At 37.8% G+C, this 24,119-nt stretch overlaps 1 protein-coding gene across 2 annotated transcripts in view; it reads right to left on the bottom strand.

Annotated features, from left to right (window-relative positions):
* DIAPH3 (diaphanous related formin 3) overlaps window positions 1-24,119 on the bottom strand; it is a 546,908-nt gene that overhangs the window by 2,544 nt on the left and 520,245 nt on the right. The window lies entirely within an intron of this gene.

The raw sequence follows: 24,119 nt of genomic DNA, 5'->3' as shown, positions 1-24,119 counted from the left end.
AAATGGTGCTAGCTGATTGACTTTCCCAAAGAGCAACAGATTTTCTTTTAATTAACTTGACTCTCACACTGCACAACCTTATGAGTGATCTCTCTCGTAGATCTCAAATTAAAAAAAAAAAAAACAGACACCCTCAATATTCATGTAACCTTGAACAGAGCTTGAAAATGGCTTCAACAAACTTGACATGACATTTAAAGTTTTTTGGTTATTTGCAGAGAGATGTTCCATTATCCCAATAGTGATTACTTTGGAGCAGAAGCAGTCACTCATGACAGTGTGTTTTATGTGAGTGCTGAAAATTCCAACCGAAAACAGCTTGTACATTAAAAGGTGACTGCTGAAGATATTTACTGCACTGTCATTTCCTGACCAGGGGCTTCCGATGATGGATGAGTATTTTACACACTTTCCTGGACAATCTCAACAAGTTTTAGAAGTCTGATCACTTTTTAGCTCTTGGAAGAAAATAAATACACTTTTCCTATCATCACCTTCCCTATCAGGTGGGCAATTGTTACTCAAAAGTTACTAACAGTTCAGTGACTTTCTCTTAGAGCTGTTTATGCTCTATAGTTTATAATGTACATATCATGTTTGCAGTAAAAAAGCACAGCTGACACTCTATTCCTACAGTTTCCATGACCGCACAAATTTATTTATTTTCTAGCACCCACTCTCCTGCCCCAAGGTGTTTGAAAACTGCATCGTAGCTAAGTGCAAATTTTTAGTCAGCTTACTGCTCCTTCCCCAAAAACGTTCCTACCTTTTCTTGTCATTCGATTTCTTGTAAACAACTCCATCATGATGATATCTCCAACAAACTAGTTTATTCTGCCGCTGGGCGACTCTCATTACATTTTTGACAACAGAGAAGAGATTAAATTGGCTAAAATATGGGTCTGTAATATACATAAGTAAAGTATTCCATACCTTCCCTGGCTATAATGTATCAAGCCCAATTCCACATGTGGCAAAGTGAAAAGAGCATGGGATTTTAAGGTAAATCTGGGTTGAAATCCAACCCCTTGGCCCTAACAAGTTATCTCACCTCTTTGAGTCTCATGTTCTAATAATCAATCTCCACCAGAACTAAAGGAAAGGATGTGGGTGACACCTCCTTTGAGGTACCTCCCTCCAAGCTTTCCAAGGGAGGCTTCTACCACCCAAGCCTTGTTCAGATGCTCTGACCTTTCTGACTTTCTGGTGACCATACCCATGAGAGCTGAAATGCCATTCTATTAATAGCTTGTATTTATGTAGCACCTTTATTTCTAAAGCATCTGTTGCACTTGAAACATTGCCACTGTCATTTTATAGATTGAGAGGTAAAAAGCAAAAGGAGGTTAAGTCATTTGCTTAGACTTAGTTACTAAGTAAATCAGTGGCAGAAGCCAAATGCTGTCTCTGGAGATAGTAAGGCTGTCTTAAAGAAATTTAAAAAGCTTTTTGCCAAGAAAAAGTGCTAAGTAATTCAAAGCTAAGTTTCATAATAAGGATATCCTGTACTTATGCTTCAAAATGCTTTCTGACACATTTAATACGCCCAATAACTCTGTAAAGCAGATAGTATACCTATGGAAACTACCTCAGCACTGTATCTCCAAGGTCACACATGGACTCCTTTTCTCTCCTGGTATTACTTAAGTTCCTGACTGCGAACTTCAAGTTCGACCTTTATTCACTACAGTTCCCTAGCACTCACTGTCCATTCTCCTAGACAACCCTTTCAGCCCTTCTTCTCTCCCATCAAACGTCCAACCTGTTCTCCTTCACTCTCATTTCACTCACTCATAGAGGCAATCAGAAGAGAACCCCCATAAGCTTCCTGTGCCCCCGACACCTATATGCTGATTGCAGGCACGCCCACTTCTTCCCTCCTGGGGATCTCCTGTGCTCCCCTCTGAGGACAACCAACCCCTCAAGGTGGGTGCCAGCTTGTCCATCCCTCTGGCAGCTGTGCCCTCTCTCTACTGCGTCATAAAGGTTTCCTTCTTCATGCAATCATTCCCCTCAGCACGTAAATACTGTGTAGTAACAGTCCCAATCTTTAGAGAAAAAAATCTCTATTTGATTCCACATCCTGCTCCATTTACTGCTTCCGTTGTTGACTGCCTTTGTAGCAAAACATCTCAGAAGAATTGCCCATACTACTGTCTCATTTCCTCTCTTCCCATTTTTCTCTTGAACTCACTCCAGTCATGCTTTTGACACTTTACTCTTCTGAAACAGTTCTCGTCAAGGTCACTAATAAACTAGTGTTGCCAAAAACAAGACCTGTATACACACTTGGATATTTTTGTCCTCCTTTACTTGACCTATACCAGATCCAAGGATGAAATGCCCAGCAGAGCCTGGGTTTTTCTTTACTGTTTGCTCTTTGAACTTCTTTGGATGCTTAGGGGGATAACAATGGGTGGCCAATGCAGGCAAAAGTGTTTCCACCCTATTGAGAAAACTCCAGATAGGTGTGGGCTAGCTTTAGGGACAAAATGATAAGAAGAAAACCCAAGCTGGCATGTAACTCTTCTGTGGTTTTAGGTGGAGAATCTTTCATGAGAAGCAATAGACAAGATAGTATAAAACGGAAAGAGGTCATTCCTGAGACCACTGAAGAAATAAAGAAGAAAGTAAGGGGCTTATTTTAGAATGAGCTTATAGCTGTTAGAAATTCCTAGATAACACTTCTTCACTCCATCCCTCACATTTATCTCTCAGCATCTTAACAGCCCCCATCTGGGTCCCCAGCCTTGGGAGGCCCAAACTGTGGAACTGAGGGAGTCACACCCTAAACTGCAAAATGACAAATGAAGTTGGGTTGGAGAATGAATCTCCTGTCCCACTGCAAACTAGAGAAAATGTTTACAAGTAGAGAAAGCTCTCAAGTTGCAAGTTCACTTTTATACAGAAATTTTATTACAATGTTGGTTCAAGGCCAGGTGTCTTTTGCCATTACTATTATTTTGAGAGTCCACTATTGGTGGTTTCATGTGGGTTGAACTGGAGACCCAAATTCTACACAAAAACACGCACTTAGTTTATAAATAGTTCACTTCAAACATCAGGGGGATACCACAACCCTGCAAGTTGGCGAAAACTCTATATAGGTATTCAGAGGTATGAAATAAATTGTAATTGGAGGCCAGTGGGCTCATAACCTTTCTTATATGAAATTAGTTCCAAATACAAGATGACACACTTGGACACACGGACTCTTTCAGTGGAAGATAAGGCTGGATGTCAATAAAAAGAGAAGCATTTTCTATTTCCCCTCAAGTCAAATCCTTACCAATACACATTTTTAAATGGAAACAAAAAACATTAAGGCAAAGTAGAATGATTGCTTAACTCTCCAAAGATAGGAAGCTTGTGCTATTATTTTATGAATTGAATCCAAGGTTGTTTTTTGTTTTTGCCTTTAAGACACTATAATTGATGTCTGTGAAGAGAAGTATGATCTATCTAGGACTATTGCAAATATCCAGGCCCTTGGTGATTGGAGTACAGATGGGCAAGGACCAGCTGCCTTTCTTAGTGCTAGGTCAGTAAGGGAATCCAATCCACACATCTTGTATTTATGTTTCTGTGGAAATATTAAACAGGATGAGAATACATGCTGTTTTCCTTTAAGATAGGAAAACTCACTTATTTCAATTTAATTCCTCATATGATTCTTACTATAAGAATTGATTCTGGAGTCCCACAACAGCTTTTTCCTGAAATTAAATGAAAAGTTGAAAATTGTTGAAAAGTTGAATGGCTCTCAAATACAGAGAACCCAGTAGACTTAAGAGAGAGAGAGAGAGAGAGAGAGAGAGAGAGAATAAACGCCTTAAACCACATCGGGGCTGGATCCCATATGACCTTGGCAGACTACAGATTTGGATGACAAAGAAAGCTAAAAACAAACAAACAAACAAAAAACCACCCCCAAACCCACCATCCTATGCTAACTTTTGCATTGTTTCTTTTTTAAAAAAAAAATAAATAAATTTATTTATTTATTTATGGCTGCATTGGGTCTTTGTTGCTGTGCACAGGCTTTCTCTAGTTGCAGCGAGCGGGGGCTCCTCTTCTTTGTGGTGCACGGGCTTCTCATTGTGGTGGCTTCTCTTGTTGTGGAGCATGGGCTCTAGGCGCGCAGGCTTCAGTAGTGGTGGCATGTGGGCTCAGTAGTTGCGGCTCGCAGGCTCTAGAGCGCAGGCTTCAGTAGTTGTGGCGCACGGGCTTAGTTGCTCTGCGGCATGTGGAATCTTCCCAGACCAGGGCTCGAACCCGTGTCCCCTACATTGGCAGGCGGATTCTTAACCACTGCGCCACCAGGGAAGTCCCTGCATTGTTTCTTAAGTAACACAAAAGACATAGGAACCAGGAAAGTTGCTGACAAAAACGAAAATATAAACATATGCAACTTGGCATCTAAATGAGAAAATATTTCAGCCAACAGCTGTTATGCTTCCTGAGCTAAGAAGGCAAGGCTAAGGCCCTGGCTTACAGCCCTTGCGGAAAACCCTCTCTGCTACAGGAAATCTCAGTTATGGTTCAGAAAGAGGCATTATTCCCTTTAAGTTGGTATTGATCCTCCATCACATTGTGGTTCTAATGGGCACTGGCTTCTCAGAAGTGCCAACTCTCAGATGACATATAAAATTGAGCTCCTGCCTTTTGTGGTCAATGGTGAGGCTGTGGCAGCTTTGACAGGAGTAAGAATATAGAACTCTGGTGTTCTAAATTGACTGCATCTATTCAGTCTTCCTGAAATTTGATCTCTCCTTACAATTCTTTACCTTTTGCTCTTAACTATTACTTTGACCTACTAAGTAGCTGTTTATTTCACCCCAGCAATGCCATTACTTTGACAGGAGAAGAAAATGACCCATAAATATAATTTTTAAAGCACTACTGGGTCTACATGATAGTAAAATGTGTGACAAATATATGTTTTTAATCTATGCAATAACTGAAGTTAGTGCTGGCCACCAGCAGCCCATATCCCTGTGGTTTTTCTTATTGTTGATTTACTGATGCTATAAATAATTGTCTTCGCTTTCTTCATTTTGCTGTTTATTTTATCTTTTGTATTGAAAATATATAAAAAAGATAAAAAGAGCAAAAAGGGCATTTTGTATATAGTTAAATTTTTTTAGGAGTGCCAAGAAACTCTTATTGAAACCAATTATGTAGAAACAAAAACAAAAAAACAAAGCAGTTACTCCCCTAATTCTAACAAAACAGACAAGACAGAGATGATAGATGCAAGTTATTTCTGAATAAAGGAGATAATTGACAATTAAATTAGAAGGTTTTTTGCATAAACTCGTCATATATACACTTCTATTCAGTCTTGGTCTATTTCACTGCCCTTTAAATAAAAATTTAAAGACAGCACTGCCATTTTACAATTTCCTATACTGGCCTTCCTAATTTGACACAGTGTGAGAAGGAACTAGAGATGCTGCAGGCTCCTGGGCACAGGACAACCAGGATAAATCCAGCTCTTTTCTCTAAAGGGAATAGTAATGCAAACCCTTCCAGTCAACTGCTTATCTTTCTGATTTGCAATATATTACCTGAATTGAATGTCTCACTCTATATTTGCTTCCCTCTTTCTCACCTTTCTACCCAGTTATTAGCAAATTCTAATTTGGCTTTCAGCCATACCTCTCTGTTAAAACTGCTCCTTACAAGATTATCAGAAGCCTCAAAATCCCTCAACTCAATGGAATTTTCCCATGCCTCATTTTCTCTTACAGTTGCAACACTTCAGAGTGTGTGTAATAAAGAATTTGGTTAGTCTTTTCCCACTCCTGGGCCCCTCAGACCATGCCTAATAATTTATGCTAATGAGGTGACTCATGACGGGACCCTATTTAGTTTGTGGTAATGAGTGATTCAGAATGGGGGATGGCCAAATCAGAAAGACCAATCATGTGACTGGAGGGTTGGGAGGTGGAGACTGAGTTCAATCATGTGGCCTATCAATCATGCCCAAGTAATGAAGCCTCAGTACAAACTATGGGCACTGAGGATCAAGTGAGTTTTCTTGGTTGGCAATAAGTATTATCACACACTGACAATATGATGTATATTGTCACACACTGATGCGCTGGGGGGTGGAGGGTAATATATCCCTGAGGACAGCAGAAGTTTTATGTTTGGAACCTGTTTGGCTGGTTCTGGCTTGTGTCCTTTTGCTATAACAAAGCTGCAATAGTAAGTAGAGCATTTTCTTGAATTCTAGGAGTCATTCTAGTGAATTACTGAACCTGAGGAGATAGTGAAAACCCCTAAATTTGTACCCAGCTGGTCAGAAGTGTGGGAGGACTTGGGAGCCCTCAAACTTGCAGCAAGTGTATGAAGTAAGGGCAGTCTTTTAGAGGACTGTGACTTGTAAAGTTTGGTCTAACTCTGGACAGCTGGCGTCCAGCTGTAATAAGTAATTGTAATGTACAATTGTAATTGTAATGTAATAAGTCATTACATTACAGATACATTATATGTTATCTATAACTTAACATCAGTATCATCGCCTTACCTTTATGCATAGATATGCTATAGTTTGCAAGCAATTCCCCACGCATCTACTCATTTTACTCTTATAACACTCCTGTGAGATAAGTGACATGGATGTATTTACCTTGTTTTACATAGAGTTGAGGCAGCAGACATAACTTTCAGGCAGAGCCAGAGACAAAACTCAAGTCTTCAGACCCCTGGTTAGCACCTTCCATCATGACAAGGCCCTTTACCATGCTTACTCTTCCACTTATTGATGATTCATTCTTAGCCTTCTAATTTACTTTACCTTCTCAGACCTCCCAAACACAAGGATATCTCTCTTCGTGTGGCCATGTCTCATGGTTAGATCCGTGGCTCATTTCTGTCCTTTCTACATTCTCTTTACCAAGATCTCACAGCTTCAACTATCTCCTCTAGGAAGGAGACACCCACATCTGCATCTCCAGCCCTAACTGGAGATGGGAGAGCTTTGGTACTGTGCCTACCTCAGCATTTCCATCTAAACACCCTACCATAATCACACAACACATTTTTGAGTCAAACTTTCACATTCAAAGCAACTTCCTCTTTATACTAATATACCAAAACCAATGATAGCATCTGTTTACCAGTCCTGCTATCTGTCACTGACAGTTGTCTCGGCTACCAGGCACTTGTGGTCACCAGTGTGTGACTTAGTAGCTATTAAATAAATGGTTTCTAAAGTATGCAATTGCCTGTCAGCTAATAGATACCAGACAATAAATAATTTATTTATTTATAAATTATAAATAATCGGTTGGTCTGGTGGTTTATAAGGACAAGAAGGTAGGAAAATTACACAGGGATATGCTTTGGTATTACAGTTATTGAACACATACTATATATTAAACCCTCTACATGTTATTTAAAAGATTTTCCAACAACACTAAAATATAGGTATTATCAACTGTTTCATAAATGAGGAAATTGAGGCTTAGAGAAGTTCACGAACTGTCAAGGCCACACAGACTTTGATATTTGCTTCTGGGAAATCCAATACAAATCTTATTCCCCCATGCATGGCTCTGGGGGCACATGATAAAGCCATGGCAAAAAGATACTGTGAAAGGTAAAGAGCACTTTATATTTTGGGGTTTGAGGACAGGCCTATTCCCAGTGCTAATGACCAGGAAGGAAGCTGTTTTCCTGAAGCCATTTCTAAGTAGTATCTTACAGTGTGCTTTCAAGTATTTTTCTTTATTTTTTATATTTCCTAATTCAATATTTATTAGATATTTCGAATGTACAGATTTTTTTTTCTGAATGAGTAATGTATGCTATTTCAACTCCATTTCACTTTCATAGAATCATATAATATAGAATCATGTAATCTCAGGATTGGAAAGCCCTTAGTTAGTTGGTAGAACCATCTATCCAATACTTGAATTCCATTCACTCAGCATTCTGTCAAGTGGCTGTCTAGCCTAAGTTTGAAGACCTCCAGTCATAGCCTCACAATCTCACAAGGCAATATATTCCTCTACTAATTAAATGTTTTACTTTATATTTATCTAGTGTTTGTTCCCCTGAAATCTTAGTCACTAGTCCTACTGATTTTCCCACTAGGGCTATATTAAGAGTCTAATTTCTCTTCCACTCACCAGCCCTTCAAATACTTAAAGACAGCTATCACACTCCCCAAATCTTTGCCAGCCAAACAGCCACAATTTCTTCAACTGTCCCTCCAGAGATCATGAGCTGAAGTTATGGTTAAGTCAACTCAACCTGCTGTGTACTTATACACCATGCTAGGTGCGGAGTCCTTGAAACATTTAGGGTCCTGTCATTTCTATGAACATACAAAACCATATTCATTTAGTAGTTCAAAATTACGGAAAAAAAACAAATCCAACTAGTGTATCCAGTACTATAACACAAAAGAATAATTTGCCCAGAGAATCCTTTTGAATATAACCTTTAAAAATTTTCCATATAGACTTAATACTTGAAGTTGGACAGGAACCAAGATAGCAGAGTAGAAGGACGTGCTCTCGCCCCCTCTTGCGAGAAAACCAGAATCACAACTAACTGCTAGACAATCATTGACAGGAAGACACTGGAACTCACCAAAAAAGATACCCCACATCCAAAGACAAAGGAGAAGCCACAATGAGACAGTAGAAGGGGCGCAATCACAGTAAAATCAAATCCCATAACTGCTGGGTGGGTGACTCACAGACTGGGGAACACTTATATGACAGAAGTCCACCCACTGTAGTGAAGGTTCTGAGCCCCACGTCAGGCTTCCCAACCTGGGGGTCCGGCAACGGGAGGAGGAATTCCTAGAGAATCAGACTTTGAAGCCTAGTGGGAATTGACTGCAGGACTTCGACAGGACTGGGGGAAAGAGAGACTCCACTCTTGGAGGGCACACACAAAGTAGTGTGCGCATCGGGACCCAGAGGAGAGATCAATGACCCCAGGGGAGACTGAACCAGACCTACCTGCTAGTGTTGGTGGGTCTCCTGCAGAGGCGGGGGGTGGCTGTGGCTCACTGTGGGGACAAGGTCACTGGCAGCAGAAGTTCTGGGAAGTAATCCTTGGTGTAAGCCCTCCCAAGTCTGTCATTAGTCCCACCAAAGAGCCCAGGTAGGCTCCAGTGTTGGGTTGCCTCAGGCCAAACAACCAACAGGGAGGGAACTCAGCCCCACCCATCAGCAGACAAGTGCTTTAAAGTTTTACTGAGCTCTGCCCACCAGAGCAAGAGCCAGCTCTACCCACTACAAATCCCTCCCATCAGGAAACTTACACAAGCCTCTTACACAGCCTCATCCACCAGAGGGCAGACAGAAAAAACAAGAAGAAATACAATCCAGCAGCCTGTGGAACAAAAACCACATTCACAGAAAGACAAGATTAAAGTCAGAGGGGTATGTAGCAGATGAAGGAACAAGATAAAACCCCAGAAAAACAATGAAGTGAAGTAGAGATAGGCAACCTTCCAGAAAAAGAATTCAGAATAATGATAGTGAAGATGATCCAGGACCTCGGAAAAAGAATGGAGGCAAAGATCGAGAAGATGCAAGAAATGTTTAACAAAGACCTAGAAGAATTAAAGAACAAACAAACAGAGATGAACAATACAATAACTGAAATGAAAACTACACTAGAAGGAATCAATAGCAGAATAACTGAGGCAGAAGAACGGATAAGTGACCTGGAAGACAGAATGGTGGAATTCACTGCTGCGGAACAGAATAAAGAAAAAAGAATGAAAAGAAATGAAGACAGCCTATGGGTTCTCTGGGATATCATTAAATGCAACAACATTTGCATTATGGGGGTCCCAGAAGGACAAGAGAGAGAGAAAGTAACAGAGAAAATATTTGAAGAGATTATAGTTGAAAACTTCCCTAACATGGGAAAGGAAATAGCCACCAAAGTCCAGGAAGCCCAGCGAGTCCCATACAGGATAAACAGAAGGAGAAACATGCCGAGACACATAGTAATCAAACTGGCAAAAATTAAAGACAAAGAAAAATTATTGAAAGCAGCAAGGGAAAAACGACGAATAACATACAAAGGAACTTCCATAAGTTTAACAGCTGATTTCTCAGCAGAAACTCTACAAGCCAGAAGGGAGTGGAATGATATACTTAAAGTGATGAAAGGGAAGAACCTACAACCAAGATTACTCTACCCGGCAAGAATCTCATAAAGATTCGAAGGAGAAATCAAAAGCTTTACAGACAAGCAAAAGCTAAGAGAATTCAGCACCACCAAACCAGCTCTACAAAAAATGCTAAAGGAACTTCTCTAAGTGGGAAACACAAGAGAAGAAAAGGACCTACAAAAACAAACCAAAAACAATTAAGAAAATGGTTATAGGAACATACATATCGATAATTACCTTAAACGTGAATGGATTAAATGCTCCGACCAAAAGACACAGGCTTGCTGAATGGATACAAAAACATGACCCATATATATGCTGTCTACAAGAGACCCACTTCAGACCTAGGTACACTAGAGACGGAAAGTGAGGGGTTGGAAAAAGATATTCCATGCAAATGGAAATCAAAAGAAAGCTGGAGTAGCAATACTCATATCATATAAAATAGACTTTAAAATAAAGAATGTTACAAGAGACAAGGAAGGACACTACATAATGATCGAAGGATCAATCCAAGAAGAACATATAACAATTATAAATATATATGCACCCAACATAAGAGCACCTAAGTACATAAGGCAACTGATAACAGCTCTAAAAGAGGAAATTGACAGTAACACAGTAATAGTGGGGGACTTTAACACTTCAATTACACCAACGGACAGATCATACAGACAGACAATTAATAAAGAAACACAAGCTTTAAATGACACAATAGACCAGATAGATTCAATTGATATTTATAGGACATTTCATCCCCAAAAAGCAGATTACACTCTCTTCTCCAGTGCGCATGGAACATTCTCCAGGATAGATCACATCTTGGGTCACAAATCAAGCTCAGTAAATTTAAGAAAATTGAAATCATATCAGACATCTTTTCTGACCAAAATGCTATGAGATTAGAAATGAATTACAGGGAAAAGAAAACGTAAAAAACACAAACACATGGAGGTTGAACAATATGTTACTAAATAACCAAGAGATCACTGAAGAAATCAAAGAGGAAATCAAAAAATACCTAGACACAAATGACAATGAAAACACGACAATCCAAAACCTGTGTGATGCAGCAAAAGCAGTTCTAAGAGGGAAGTTAATAGCTATACAAGCCTACCTCAAGAAACAAGGAAAATCTCAAATAAACAACCTAAACCTTACACCTAAAGGAACCAGAGAAAGAAGAGCAAACAAAACCCAAAGTTAGCAGGAGAGAAATCATAAAGATGAAATCATAAAGATGAAATCATAAAGATCATAAATGAAATAGAAACAAAGAAAACCATAGCAAAGATCAATAAAACTAAAAGCTGGTTCCTTGAGAAGATAAACAAAATTGATAAACCATTAGCCAGACTCATCAAGAAAAAGAGGGAGAGGACTCAAATCAATAAACCTAGAAATGAAAAAGGAGAAGTTACAACAGACACTGTAGAAATACAAAGCATCCTAAGAGACTACTACAAGCAGTTGCCGATAAAATGGACAACCTGGAAGAAATGGATAAATTCTCAGAAAGGTATAACCTTCCAAGACTGAACCAGGAAGAAGTAGAAAATATGAACAGACCAATCACAAGCAATGAAATTGAAACTGTGATTAAAAATCTTCCAACGAACAAAAGTCCAGGACCAGATGGCTTCACAGGCGAATTCTATCAAACATTTAGAGAAGAGCTAGGACTCATCCTTCTCAAACTCTTCCAAAAAATTGCAAAGGAAGGAACACTCCCAAACTCATTCTATGAGGCCACCATCAGCCTGATACCAAAGCCAGACAAAGAGACTACAAAAAAAGAAAATTACAGACCAATATCATGATGAATATAGATGCAAAAGTCCTCAACAAAATACTAGCAAACAGAATCCAACAACACATTAAAAGGCTCATACACCATGATCAAGTGGTATTTATCCCAGGGATGCAAGGATTCTTCAATATATGCAAATCAATCAATATGATACATCATATTAACAAATTGAAGAATTAAAACCATATCATCATCTCAATAGATGCAGAAAAAGCTTTTGACAAAATTCAACACCAATTTATAATAAACCTCTACAGAAAGTGGGCATAGGGGGAACCTACCTCAACATAATAAAGGCCATATACAACAAACTCACAGCAAACATCATTCTCAATGGTGAAAAACTGAAAGCATTTCCTCTAAGATCAGGAAGAAGACAAGGATGTCCACTCTCACCACTATTATTCAACATAGTTTTGGAAGTCCTAGCCATGGCAATCAGAGAAGAAAGAGAAATAAAAGGAATGCAAATTAGAAAAGAAGAAGTAAAACTGTCACTGTTTGCAGATGACATGATACTATACATAGAGAATCCTAAAGATGCCACCAGAAAACTACTAGAGCTAATCAATGAATTTGGTAAAGTTGCAGGATACAAAATCATTGCACAGCAATCTCTTGCATTCCTATACACTGATGAAAAATGTGAAGGAGAAATTAAGGAAACACTCCCATTTACCACTGCAACAAAAAGAATAAAATACCTAGGAATAAACCTAACTAGGGAGAAAAAAAGACCTGTATGCAGAAAACTATAAGACACTGTTGAAAGAAATGAAAGATGATACCAACAGATGGAGAGATATACCATGTTCTTGTATTGGGAGAATCAATATTGTGAAAATAACTATACTACCCAAAGCAATCTAGAGATTCAATGCAATCCCTATTAAATTACCAATGGCAGTTTTTACAGAAGTAGAACAAAAAATCTTAAAACTTGTATGGAGACACAAAAGACCCCGAATAGCCAAAGCAGTCTTGAAGGAAAAAAAAGGAGCGGGAGGAATCAGACTCCCTGACTTCAGACTATACTACAAAGCTACAGTAATCAAGACAATATGGTACTGGCACAAAAACAGAAACATAGATCAACGGAACAAGATAGAAAGCCCAGAGACAAACCCAAGCACCTATGGTAACTAATCTATGAAAAAGGAGGCAAGGATATACAATGGAGAAAAGACAGTCTCTTCAATAAGTGGTGATGGGAATACTGGACAGCTACATGTAAAAGAATGAATTTAGAACACTCCCTGACACCATACACAAAAATAAACTCAAAATGGATTTGAGACCTAAATGTAAAACCAGACACTATAAAACTCTTAGAGGAAAACATAGGAAGAACACTCTTTGACATAAATCACAGCAAGATCTTTTTTGATCCACCTCCTAGAGTAATGGAAATAAAAACAAAAATAAACAAATGGGACCTAATGAAACTTAAAAGCTTTTGCACAACAAAGGAAACCATAAACAAGACGAAAAGACAACCCTCAGAATGGGAGAAAATATTTGCAAACGAATCAACAGGCAAAGGATTAATCTCAAAAATATAGAAACAGCTCATGCAGCACAATATTAAAGAAACAAACAACCCTATCCAAAAATGGGCAGAAGACCTAAATAGACATTTCTCCAAAGAAGACATACAGATGGACAAGAAGAACATGAAAAGCTGCTCAATATCACTAATTATTAGAGAAATGCAAATCAAAACTACAATGAAGTATCACCTCACACCAGTTAGAATGAACATCATCAGAAAATCTACAAAGAACAAATGCTGGAGAGGGTGTGGAGAAAAGGGAACCCTCTTGCACTGTTGGTGGGAATGCAAATTGATACAGCCACTCTGGAGAAGAGTATGGACGTTCCTTAAAAATCTAAAAATAGAATTACCATACGATCCAGCAATCCCATTACTGGGCATATACCCAGAGAAAACCGTAGCTCAAAAAGACACATGCACCCCAATGTTCATTGCAGCACTATTTACAATAGCCAGGTCTTGGAAGCAACCTAAATGCCCATCAAGAGACGAATGATTAAAGAAGTTGTGGTGCATATATACAATGGAATATTACCCAGCCATAAAAAGGAACAAAATTGGGTCATTTGTTGAGACATGGCTGGATCTAGAGACTGTCATACAGAGTGAAGTAAGTCAGAAAGAGAAAAACAAGTGTCGTATATTAACGCATGTATGTGGTACCTAGAAAAATGGTACAGATGAACCAGTTTGCAGGGCAGAAGTTGAGATGCAGATGTAGAGAACAAACGTATGGACACCAAGGGGGGAAAACTGCGGTGGGGTGGGGATGGTGGTGTTCTGAATTGGGCGATTGGGATTGACATGTATACACTGATGTGTATAAAATTGATGACTAATTAGAACCTGCTATAAAAAAATAAATAAAATAAAATTGAAAAATTAAAAAAAAAAGAAAAAACTTGAAGTTGATTTTCAGCCTAATAAAAGCTGCTTAAAACTATCTGTTTTTATTCATTAGAGAATTCAATCCTGGGATACATTTGTAATGAAGATGATTTTAAATGAAATAATTTTATGTATGACTTTATATATAGAAATGTTCCCTTACTTCTCCCCAGCCTGTCACTAAATATAAATGTCACTAGCTATATCCAGGAGATAGTAATATGTTCAAGGAGCAAGAAAAACAAACTCATATCCATCTAATTCTGATCTAACTTGCTAGAATGTAAGCTCCACAAAGGCAAAAATCTTTGTTTTATTCACTTAGAATAAAACAGTACTTAGAATAGTGCCTGCTTTATAATGAGTGTTTAAAACATCATTTCTTGAGTGACTGAACCTAAGCATGGCATAATTTTACCACCTTGTTTCATATTAATCCTTCCCAAATAAAACACTTCAGAATAACATTCCCTGAATAACAAACTGATTACATGTCATTTTTATTTAATGTATATTTTCGTGCTTTCTGGCCTCTTGAGGACCTAGACTTGAGTCTAGAATAGCGCTGTCCAATAGAAATATGAGTGTCAGGAAAGCGGGCTACATAAGCTACTTAAAATTTTCTAGTAGTCACATTAAATATTGGGAAAGAAAATCAGGTGTAACTACTTTTAACAATATATTTTACTTAACCAAATTTCAACTATTATTTCAATATGTAAGCAAAATAAAAAATGTATTAATGAAATCTTTAAGTTTTTTTTTTGTACTAAGCCTTCAAAATCAAATATGTATTGTACACTTAGAGATCATCTTAATTCAGACTAGCCACATTTCGAGAGCTCAAGAGCCACATATGACTATTGGCTACTATATTGGTAGCATAGTAACCTGGAGTTCCTACAGTGCTAATACCTATAAATTTTTGAGTCAGATATCTTCATAGAAAATTCCAGTGATGGGTAACAATCTCAGTTGGATTTTGTACTGTTAGAAAGCTAATAATTATTATTAAAAAGAATTTAGGAATTATAATTTTTTAAACTTTAGTTAGACGTTCAAATTGGAATAATTCATATCCTAGTGGAAATTAATATTGTTCATTTTCCCATATTTACTAAAAATACTTCTATAATTTGTTATAAGGCACCATATAGGGATGTATGGTTCACAGGGCTAAAGCAAAAATAAGTAATATCAAGATCACAGGCCCCAACCTTATATGGATATGCACTTTGGAACTTTTCTCCTCAGTATCAGGGATGCATTTATATCAGCAATTTATTTCCCTGTGTAATTCAGACTAGTAATCTTAGCTTCATTCTATGGTCACAGGTTGTATAATAATCATAATTAGTTACCAAATAAATATGTGCTGTTTGAATTACATAGGGAAATAAATGCAGATATAAATATAACCCTAATACTGAGGAAAAAAAAAATCCCAAAATACATACCTTATTGAGATTAGGTCAATAAGTGAAAGATAACGTATGAATGGAATCAGTTATTACAGAAGTAAAATGCTTTTCAAACATTATTTTTTTAGCTACATGAAAAACAATCAAATGAAAGAATGCAATATTCCAAAATTTAGCATTTCACTGTGATTTTGTTTTATACAGAAAGGAAGACACAGTTGTACATTCCTAGGTAATTTGGATTTACGTAGCTTCTGTGAATGGTAAAACAGACAATGGCTAAAGATTCAAAATGCAATCATGAAATTGATTGCTATAATGACATACCTACTGTTTCTACTATCTCTGTTTTGACATATGTTTATCTAGCCCCCAAGGCATAGGGAGACCAGGTTACCATTCAGACTCTTCTATTTTTACTTCATAGTTCTGTAGACATTTTAGTAAATCAGTGAAAATTAGAAGTATCTAACATATTAAATGTGATTGATGTTTTCTGAATTTCTCTGAATTCTTTCCCTGCTTAGACTACTACATATATGACAAAAATCCAACAAATACTCTGAGTATGGATCTTATCCACCAAAAAAAAAAAAAAAAAAAAAAAGGCTGCCTTTAACAATAATTCCCACATACATATCAGAAGGAAAAGGCAAGAAAAAAAACTATATTATTTTGAAATATTATAGATTTCTCCTAAATAAAAAATATTAACAAGTATGAGCTAAAATAATATAGTAGGACATAGAACAGAAATGTTTAAAAGCTTGAAGTTATGTTTCTAAAATATGGAAGGGGTACATGACAATTTAGGGTAAAAACTACTCATTTTTAGAACTAGCATATTTGGATCAATGACTTGGGTGCTGGATGTAGAGTCCCTTGTGCTCAGCCTGCAATCTGACTTCTGATGGTTTCGGCTGAGTCAAAGAATATTGATCTGCATTTTAAAGGTGAAATTTTTGATTGGCAAAATAAGTCAGGCAAAGAGGACCTTTCTTAGAAGCTGCTCCCTTTTAATGAGGAAACAGTAAAAGGAATAAGTCAATGTCACTTCAGTTATTTTCTTGCAAATAAAACCCTAAGCTTTGTTCCTATGAAACCTCACGCTGCATTGAGATCTCTGAAAAATTGGTTTCTGTAAACAACTCATTTTGAATGCAGCACAGGCTGGGCCTGCACTTCCTAAGACCCTGTGGACGCACAGTCGGATCTGACCACGCAATTCCCTCTTTCCATTTACTGCTATAGATTCCTGCCTCAGGCTTCACTAGCCAGCAGGGACTGTTTCCTCAAAGACCGCTTCTACCCATCTTCCCAGGGCTTTGGAGCACCTCCTGTCTCTATGGTAACACGAAACACAAAGCAGTAGAAATGTACTGTACAGCAGGCAGAAAAGAAAGAAATTAGAGTGCAGTACTCTTGGCAAGCTAAAGAAGGTGCTGACTGCAGGAAAATGGACAGAGGACAAGATGGAGCAATTGTTAGTTGTTCCATTTCTTGTATATTCTCCTAAAAGAGCTACAAGTGTTGGCACAGAAGAAGCCTTAAAGTATATGGAACTTTATAATCCACATGGTATTTGAAATTAAAAAAAAATTACTGCAGATCCACACTAGCCATATATGTCCAGCAATTTATAGTTCATTAAACTATTGAGATGAAAGTATTCAGTTAATTGAGATACCAAGTATGAAAAGAAAAAAATTAAATCAAATATTCCAAAATGGTTTATGTTAAAGACAGGAAAATATGTTACTATCATACGGCAGAATGTTCTCATTTTTTATTATTCAGCCTTAAGATAATGTGAATTTTTTTAGTCTTTTTCAGTTTGGGGCACCATACTAAACGGAATATCTACGTCTATTTAGTTCAGTGTTTTAGTATAATCAGTTCATCTCCCCAAATTGTTGGTCGATTCCAATCTGCTTCCTGTTTACAATCAGCATCCTTAACTTGTGATGAAGTATATAAGGAATGGTAATGCTATTCAACTTGAATCAGAAAATATTCACATAAACCTATAACATCTGCACATTATGAAAGACATATTATTCATATAGACATTTGATAGCTCTTCTAAAAAAATTTCGTGCAAATCTATAAAATAATGCTGAACATCGATGCTGGAAGCTTGCTATGAACTTCAGAATGTCTATTAAAAATGCTGTAGAGAAACCTGACTACTGGGCCTCAGGGCAGCATCTGCTGACACATTTCAAGCACCTGAACTCAGAGATTCACAAAGCTGGTTCTGGACTCTGTCCTTTGAGGCAGCACCCCAAAAATCAGAGCAGCAGAAATTCAGAGCAACGATAATTTCTAGTTATAAAATCTTCTATACACTCACTTGTATAACTCTATTATTAGGAGCTGAGATTTCTTTCCATAGTCTTAGTTTGTTGTTGTTTTTTTAACCCATCAACTGAGATGCAGCAATGAGCTATAGCCACTAGAGGTCAGACAGTTACACCTGTCACTAATCATTAAGTTGGTATTATAGCACTTTGAATAACTTTTAGTGACTTAAAAATATGGAACATAATACATTCTTTTACAACTGTTACAGTATAGTAATAATATGTCTGCTAATTGACTATTCTATTTCTAATGGACTTAGATTTTCAGTGGTACTAGCTTTCCATATGGGCTCTCACTTGATTGGAAGAGGAAAGAAACCATTGCAAATAATGGAATCCCACAACATAAAAAGGGTTCTTCTGGAGTATAACAGAGAAGTGCTGTGTTCTGCAGTTTTACCAAGTCCATTTGGTGACCCTAACATTCACGGCCCTTCCAACATGAATGACTTTATTTCTCTAATGTAATAGCTTGTGTTTGTTTTCTCCTGGGGTATACAAGCCTTATCATCTTATATCTTATCAGAGGAAAGAAGTAATTATAATGAAGGGGTGGGTCACTCCTCATCTGTCCAATGAGGTTTACTATGTGACAAACCAAAAATATTGGTTAAAAAAAACAACAACAAAATTTTCAACTATAACACAATCTGCGAAGATGGAACTCAGGTTTAGTTCTAACAAAAATATCGTCATTATCACCATCTTATTATAATGAATAAAATTACAATTAATAAAATAATTGTATGTAAGTTTCCCCCCCAACTTCAGGTTTTGTTTTATAAAAGACTAATAATAAAAACAATACTAATGTGTTTGAGCACTTAAGTGCCCGTCTGCAAGAGGTGTTTTACATGAGTCATCATACAATCTAATGGAGTGTAACATTTATTCTCCCCGTTTCACAGTTGAGGAAGGGATGCGTTGAGGGGTTAAGAAACTTGCCCAAGGTCAGGAGGAAAGTGAAGGTGGAGGGAGGATTCAAGCACAATTGGAGCCAGATTCAGCTCCAGGCTTCAAACTATAGCACTGTTATCTAACTGGAAAAAAAAAAAAAAAAAAAAGCTACAAATGCTGAAGGAGAAGCAGACAGTATTCCTATATTAGCACAAGGAACCAAAAAGGAACTACGAGACACTTCACTTTTACCAATATTGTTTCTGACAAATACCTTAAAAATTTATTGAGCTCTCTAGTTGAAATGAACCAGGAATATACTTTTCCAGGGTTTTTGCTTGTATGGTATAAAGTACTGCCTGTACTTAAAACTGCAATATAACTAGTTATTCATAGAAGAAAAATCTATGGCTCAGATTCACTAGTACATTAGAAAATAGGTAAAGCTAGTTATTTTGACATTATTACATGTAATAACTTTACATTTTAATTGATACTACCCAAATTTGTACCAAGGAGAGTCCAGAGTTATAAAATTTTCTAGTTTTTAAAAAAATAAAATGAACTAACCACAAATGCCTCAATTCTATCTTAAATTAGAAAATTTTTGCATATAGTTTTTCTCATACTAGCAATCCATAATTGAGGAAATTACTATTCCTTAAACTAAGACATGCATTTTTTTAGCTGTACTTATGCAGTGAACTCTATATGCAATTCTTCTACCCATCTCTATTCCTCTGTCCTAAGCATTGCCTACAATAATCTATAATCCCTCGAGTCTCATCAAATGCTACCTCCTGATTTCTCAAAAGGTTGTGAAGTCCCTTGCCTTCTGCTGTACTTCTTTCATGTGTTACACATCCTGTTTGCTTAGTGTTATAGTTTTTTGTGTCCCTGCTACAGGCCAGAGTCGAGTGACAAGACCATAAAATACTGGGAGTAGGATCTGTGTTTTTCTAATCCCTCGTGGTGTTAGATGCAGTGCTTTATATGCAAATGTGTGTTGTATTTCATCATAAGAGTCAAGGGGGCAGAGTCTATGTTCCATCATTTTTGGGCATGATGTAGGATACAAGATGGACAACTGCTTTCACTCCTTTAGTCAAAAAACGCTGAGTATGTACAGTGGGCCACACTATGCTAAGTGTCAGGAATACAGCAGAGAATAAGCAGACATGGTTCCTGCCTTCAGGAAGCCTGCCATCTAACTGCCTTGACATATCTATATTTATAGAGATATTTCCTTATTATCTTCCATATATAGTAAAGAGAAATAGCAAGAACTGCTCAAAGTGTTCTGAGCTGTCAATTATGTCTCTCACTTTTTTAATGCATTATTGGATTTGGTATCTGTTACGGCTTTTAGCAAAACTAGGACCCATGCCTCTTAAATAATAAACACAAATGTTTAAGTCCTGTGGGTGTGTTAGATTTCAAAAGAGAATGCGTAGGGTGCAGAGGGATATGTCACTTGTAGGAGATGATGAAGAAGGGAACAGAAGCAGTGTTGAAGGTAACAGGGCCTAACCAGAGAAAATCTAAGGAGAGCTAATGAACTAGGCTACTTGCGGGATGGATTGACAGGCAAGAGACAGGGAGGGAAAAAAAGAGCCTATGTAGAAATGCAGGTAAGGAGCTGATCAAATCAGGAATAGTTTATAAAGGGTGAATTGGGCAGGATTTGGGGAATACCACATGAAGAAGGAGATGGATTTGTAATCAGAAGTTCTGAGTTCGAGACACTTTTGCTCCAGATGTAGTTGAGAATGGTGGCTGCCTCCACTGTTCTTTCCTTGCAGTTAAAGTCCTATTATTCTCCTTGTATTAAAAGGGAGAAGTATGACCCGAATTCATCATTCCACCTCGCCCACTCTTAAGACACTGGTGTTCTAGTTTTCCATTCTCTCCGGTCAGCCTGAAACCAGGTCAAAGTGCTTTGGCACAGGAAGTCACTCCCCCGGAAGCCTCCTTAACCCCTGCCCCTCCACCCCTGCTGTTCATTCTCACAGTTCTTTTCCTTCTGCACTTACTATAAACATGATGTGCTTGTGTAATTGCATATTTAATATCTGTTTTCTCCACTACATTCTACCAAAAACATCTCTCACCGGGTCTCAGCCAAATAGTAATGATGAAACTGCTACCATTTAGTATGCCTCCGTGTGCTAGACATGATTGGAGGAGTCTTTAATAACATTTCCCCAGGTCATTCTCACACACTCTGCGAAGCTGTTTTTTTTTTTTTTTTTTTTTTTTTTTTTGCGGTACGCGGGCCTCTCACTGTTGTGGCCTCTCCCGTTGCGGAGCACAGGCTCCGGACGCGCAGGCTCAGCGGCCATGGCTCACGGGCCCAGCCGCTCCGCGGCATGTGGGATCTTCCCAGACCGGGGCACAGAACCCGTATCCCCTGCATCGGCAGGCGGACTCTCAACCACTGCGCCACCAGGGAAGCCCGAAGCTGTTGTTGATATCCCCATTATACAGGAAGAAAATCAAGGCCAAGAGGTCAGCCACTGATCTGTCAGACCATGACAATGCTCTTGGCTTTGCTGCTGTGACTCTTCCCTGTCTCCTGGAGAGGCTGTGATGATCTCCTCAGGCAGGTTAAAGGCCTTTTTGTGGGAGGCAAGTTTAGCTTTACTCCTTCCACTGCTGTCTCTACAGATTTGGTTTTAACTGAGCTTACCACCATGGAACAGCCTTTTTGTTTATCAAGCTGTATGCTCATTGATTTGTTTCTTTGGATTTATGTGAAAGAGAACCAACACCAATTTTCCCTGGCTCATCTGGCTAGCTGCAAACTCCACATTTGTGACAACTTGGGTCAGAAGGTGCTCTATTATGGGGTTAGTTTATATCTAAAAGGAAAAATTGTAAGGCTTTCTTTTTAGCACTATCATTCACTTTTTATATCCTGGAATGATTCTTTTAATCTCTGTTAACTTCAGCATCTTTCTTTGTTTACTGGCCCTGATTAAATAAGCCAAATCTACACAGGATATTTATGACAAAAACAATATGTATGAAAGCTCTTAGATGGACAGATCACCACACAAATGTACAGCATTGTAAGGGTCCACTCATCACAAATCTTGAAAGTGGCTGTGTTTCAGCCTCTTATCTGATGTTTACAGCATAAAGATTAGTAACGCATACTCCTGAAGTCATATAACTCTGAGTAAAAACAGAGGCATAGATGCTTTTGGAATAATTGATCAAGATATGTCTTTTAATGTAAAAAATAAAAATTCATTTCTAATATTTTCAGCATAATCCATTTCATCAGCAAACTGGCTATACTTACATGTATCATTAAATTCGTGGTTAAAGTCATAAATCCACTCATGTGTATTTATGTGTTAATTTTCTGGGAATAGGTGGGTGGATATCCAAATTCTGACTATATCTCATGAGAATGGAAGCTGCACTACTTATGAATTACAGCTCTTTGTCATTTAAAATAAGCTGGCAGCTTCCTCTTAAAGCATGATAACAGCAATACATTTAAGAATCAAATTTGAGGATTTCAGGGCCTCTACCTATTAAGAAAGAGATTATGAAAAGCTTTTTTTTTGGGGGGGGGTGTGGCACTTGGGGTAGAAAGGAGATTTTTCATTCGTAGAGCCAGATAAATAGTTCACATTTCTCTAAAATGTTGGTGCTTTTCTAAGTGACTTCCTTCTACTCTCACGTTCAACTAACCTGAAAGAGACATATCTGTGACTTTTTGTCTTTTTGAGTAGTAACTAACATTATGTTCACGAATTAACTGGGAATGAGGAAACAGACTAAGAAGAACCATTGAAATCTCTAATTAAATATAAGCACTCTTGTTCTTATATTCTCACCTTTTCCAAGTGTCTTCCTCATTCTCCTTGGCTATCAAATACAGGTCTCAAAGAAGCAGGTGTGTGGACACATTACCACACATGGCATCCATTTAATCCTCCTGTGAGGTGGTTATTGTTTATCTCCATTTACCGACAAGGAAATTGAGCCCAGACATTAAGTGGATTACTCCAGTGGCACAGTGAGGAAAAAGCAGAGGCAGAATGAACACTTAAAAGTCTCTCTGTCTTATGTGAGACCCTGCCATCGTCTTCTGGGTCACAGATTAGCTGTTTTGCTGAAGGGAGTGCTCTTTATTGTAGAAGTGGTTGGCTAATATGAACAGATATGGAAAAGTGGTATTGCTGGAGGTTGTGTAGGAAAAAAAAGAATATAGTGGAGTTTCAGGAGATCTAAGCAGCTATGAGCTTAAAGACTTTGTAGCAACAGAGCTTGAGTAAGAAAAAACGAGTTTTGTTGATCATAACTCTTGCTTTTATGTGGAATCTGTTTGGGGATCGATAGGTTTATTCTGAAATTCCCTTGTTTCTCTTATTTGCTTTTAATCTGAGATAAACAAAAATCTATATTCAAAGTTAACATTTCAATAGTTAAGAGTTGGAAATCCCCAAACGAAATGTGCCACTACCTGTGGCTTTATGACATTTAGGCTCAGCTTGGTCAGTGCCAAAAGGAACGCTTTTCTAAGATCCTTTTCCATTTTAAATTTCTTTGATTCAATGAAGAAAATGATACTAAAAATAATGTGATAAATATTTGTTAGTAGAATCTCCTATATGAGAAAGAAGTAGATAAACCACAGAAAATGTGAAGCTCAGCCTTTTATCCTTTCTTCTGAAACAAAGGAGCATGCAGAATCCTAATTTCAGATGATAAGATGACAGACTATTTCTAAGACGTAAATTTGCCAGTTACTATTGCCTGGATTTAGTACCTTAGAGATATCACGTATACTTTTTATCTTACACTGTAAGAATAACATCACAAAGGCTATCTATGTACATCAATGTTCTACTAGGAAAAGAAAAAACAGTCACAGGTGGTTACCAGCAGGAGTACTCACAGGTTCTAAAAGAATAAACAGGAAAATGATGAAGCACTTTGGGCTCTTCAGGGAAAAGTTACTGCTATTTAAGAAATTCAAGGACCTTTTTCCCATTGAGATAACATAAAGAATGCT

The sequence above is a fragment of the Aethalodelphis obliquidens genome, unplaced genomic scaffold (genome assembly GCF_003676395.1).
Source record: "Aethalodelphis obliquidens isolate GAN/ISIS:26980383/991018 unplaced genomic scaffold, ASM367639v1 scaffold16, whole genome shotgun sequence".
Taxonomy (NCBI): domain Eukaryota; kingdom Metazoa; phylum Chordata; class Mammalia; order Artiodactyla; family Delphinidae; genus Aethalodelphis; species Aethalodelphis obliquidens.
Note: the sequence above shows the minus strand (reverse complement) of the source record. Positions and strands in the feature narration are given on the sequence as shown.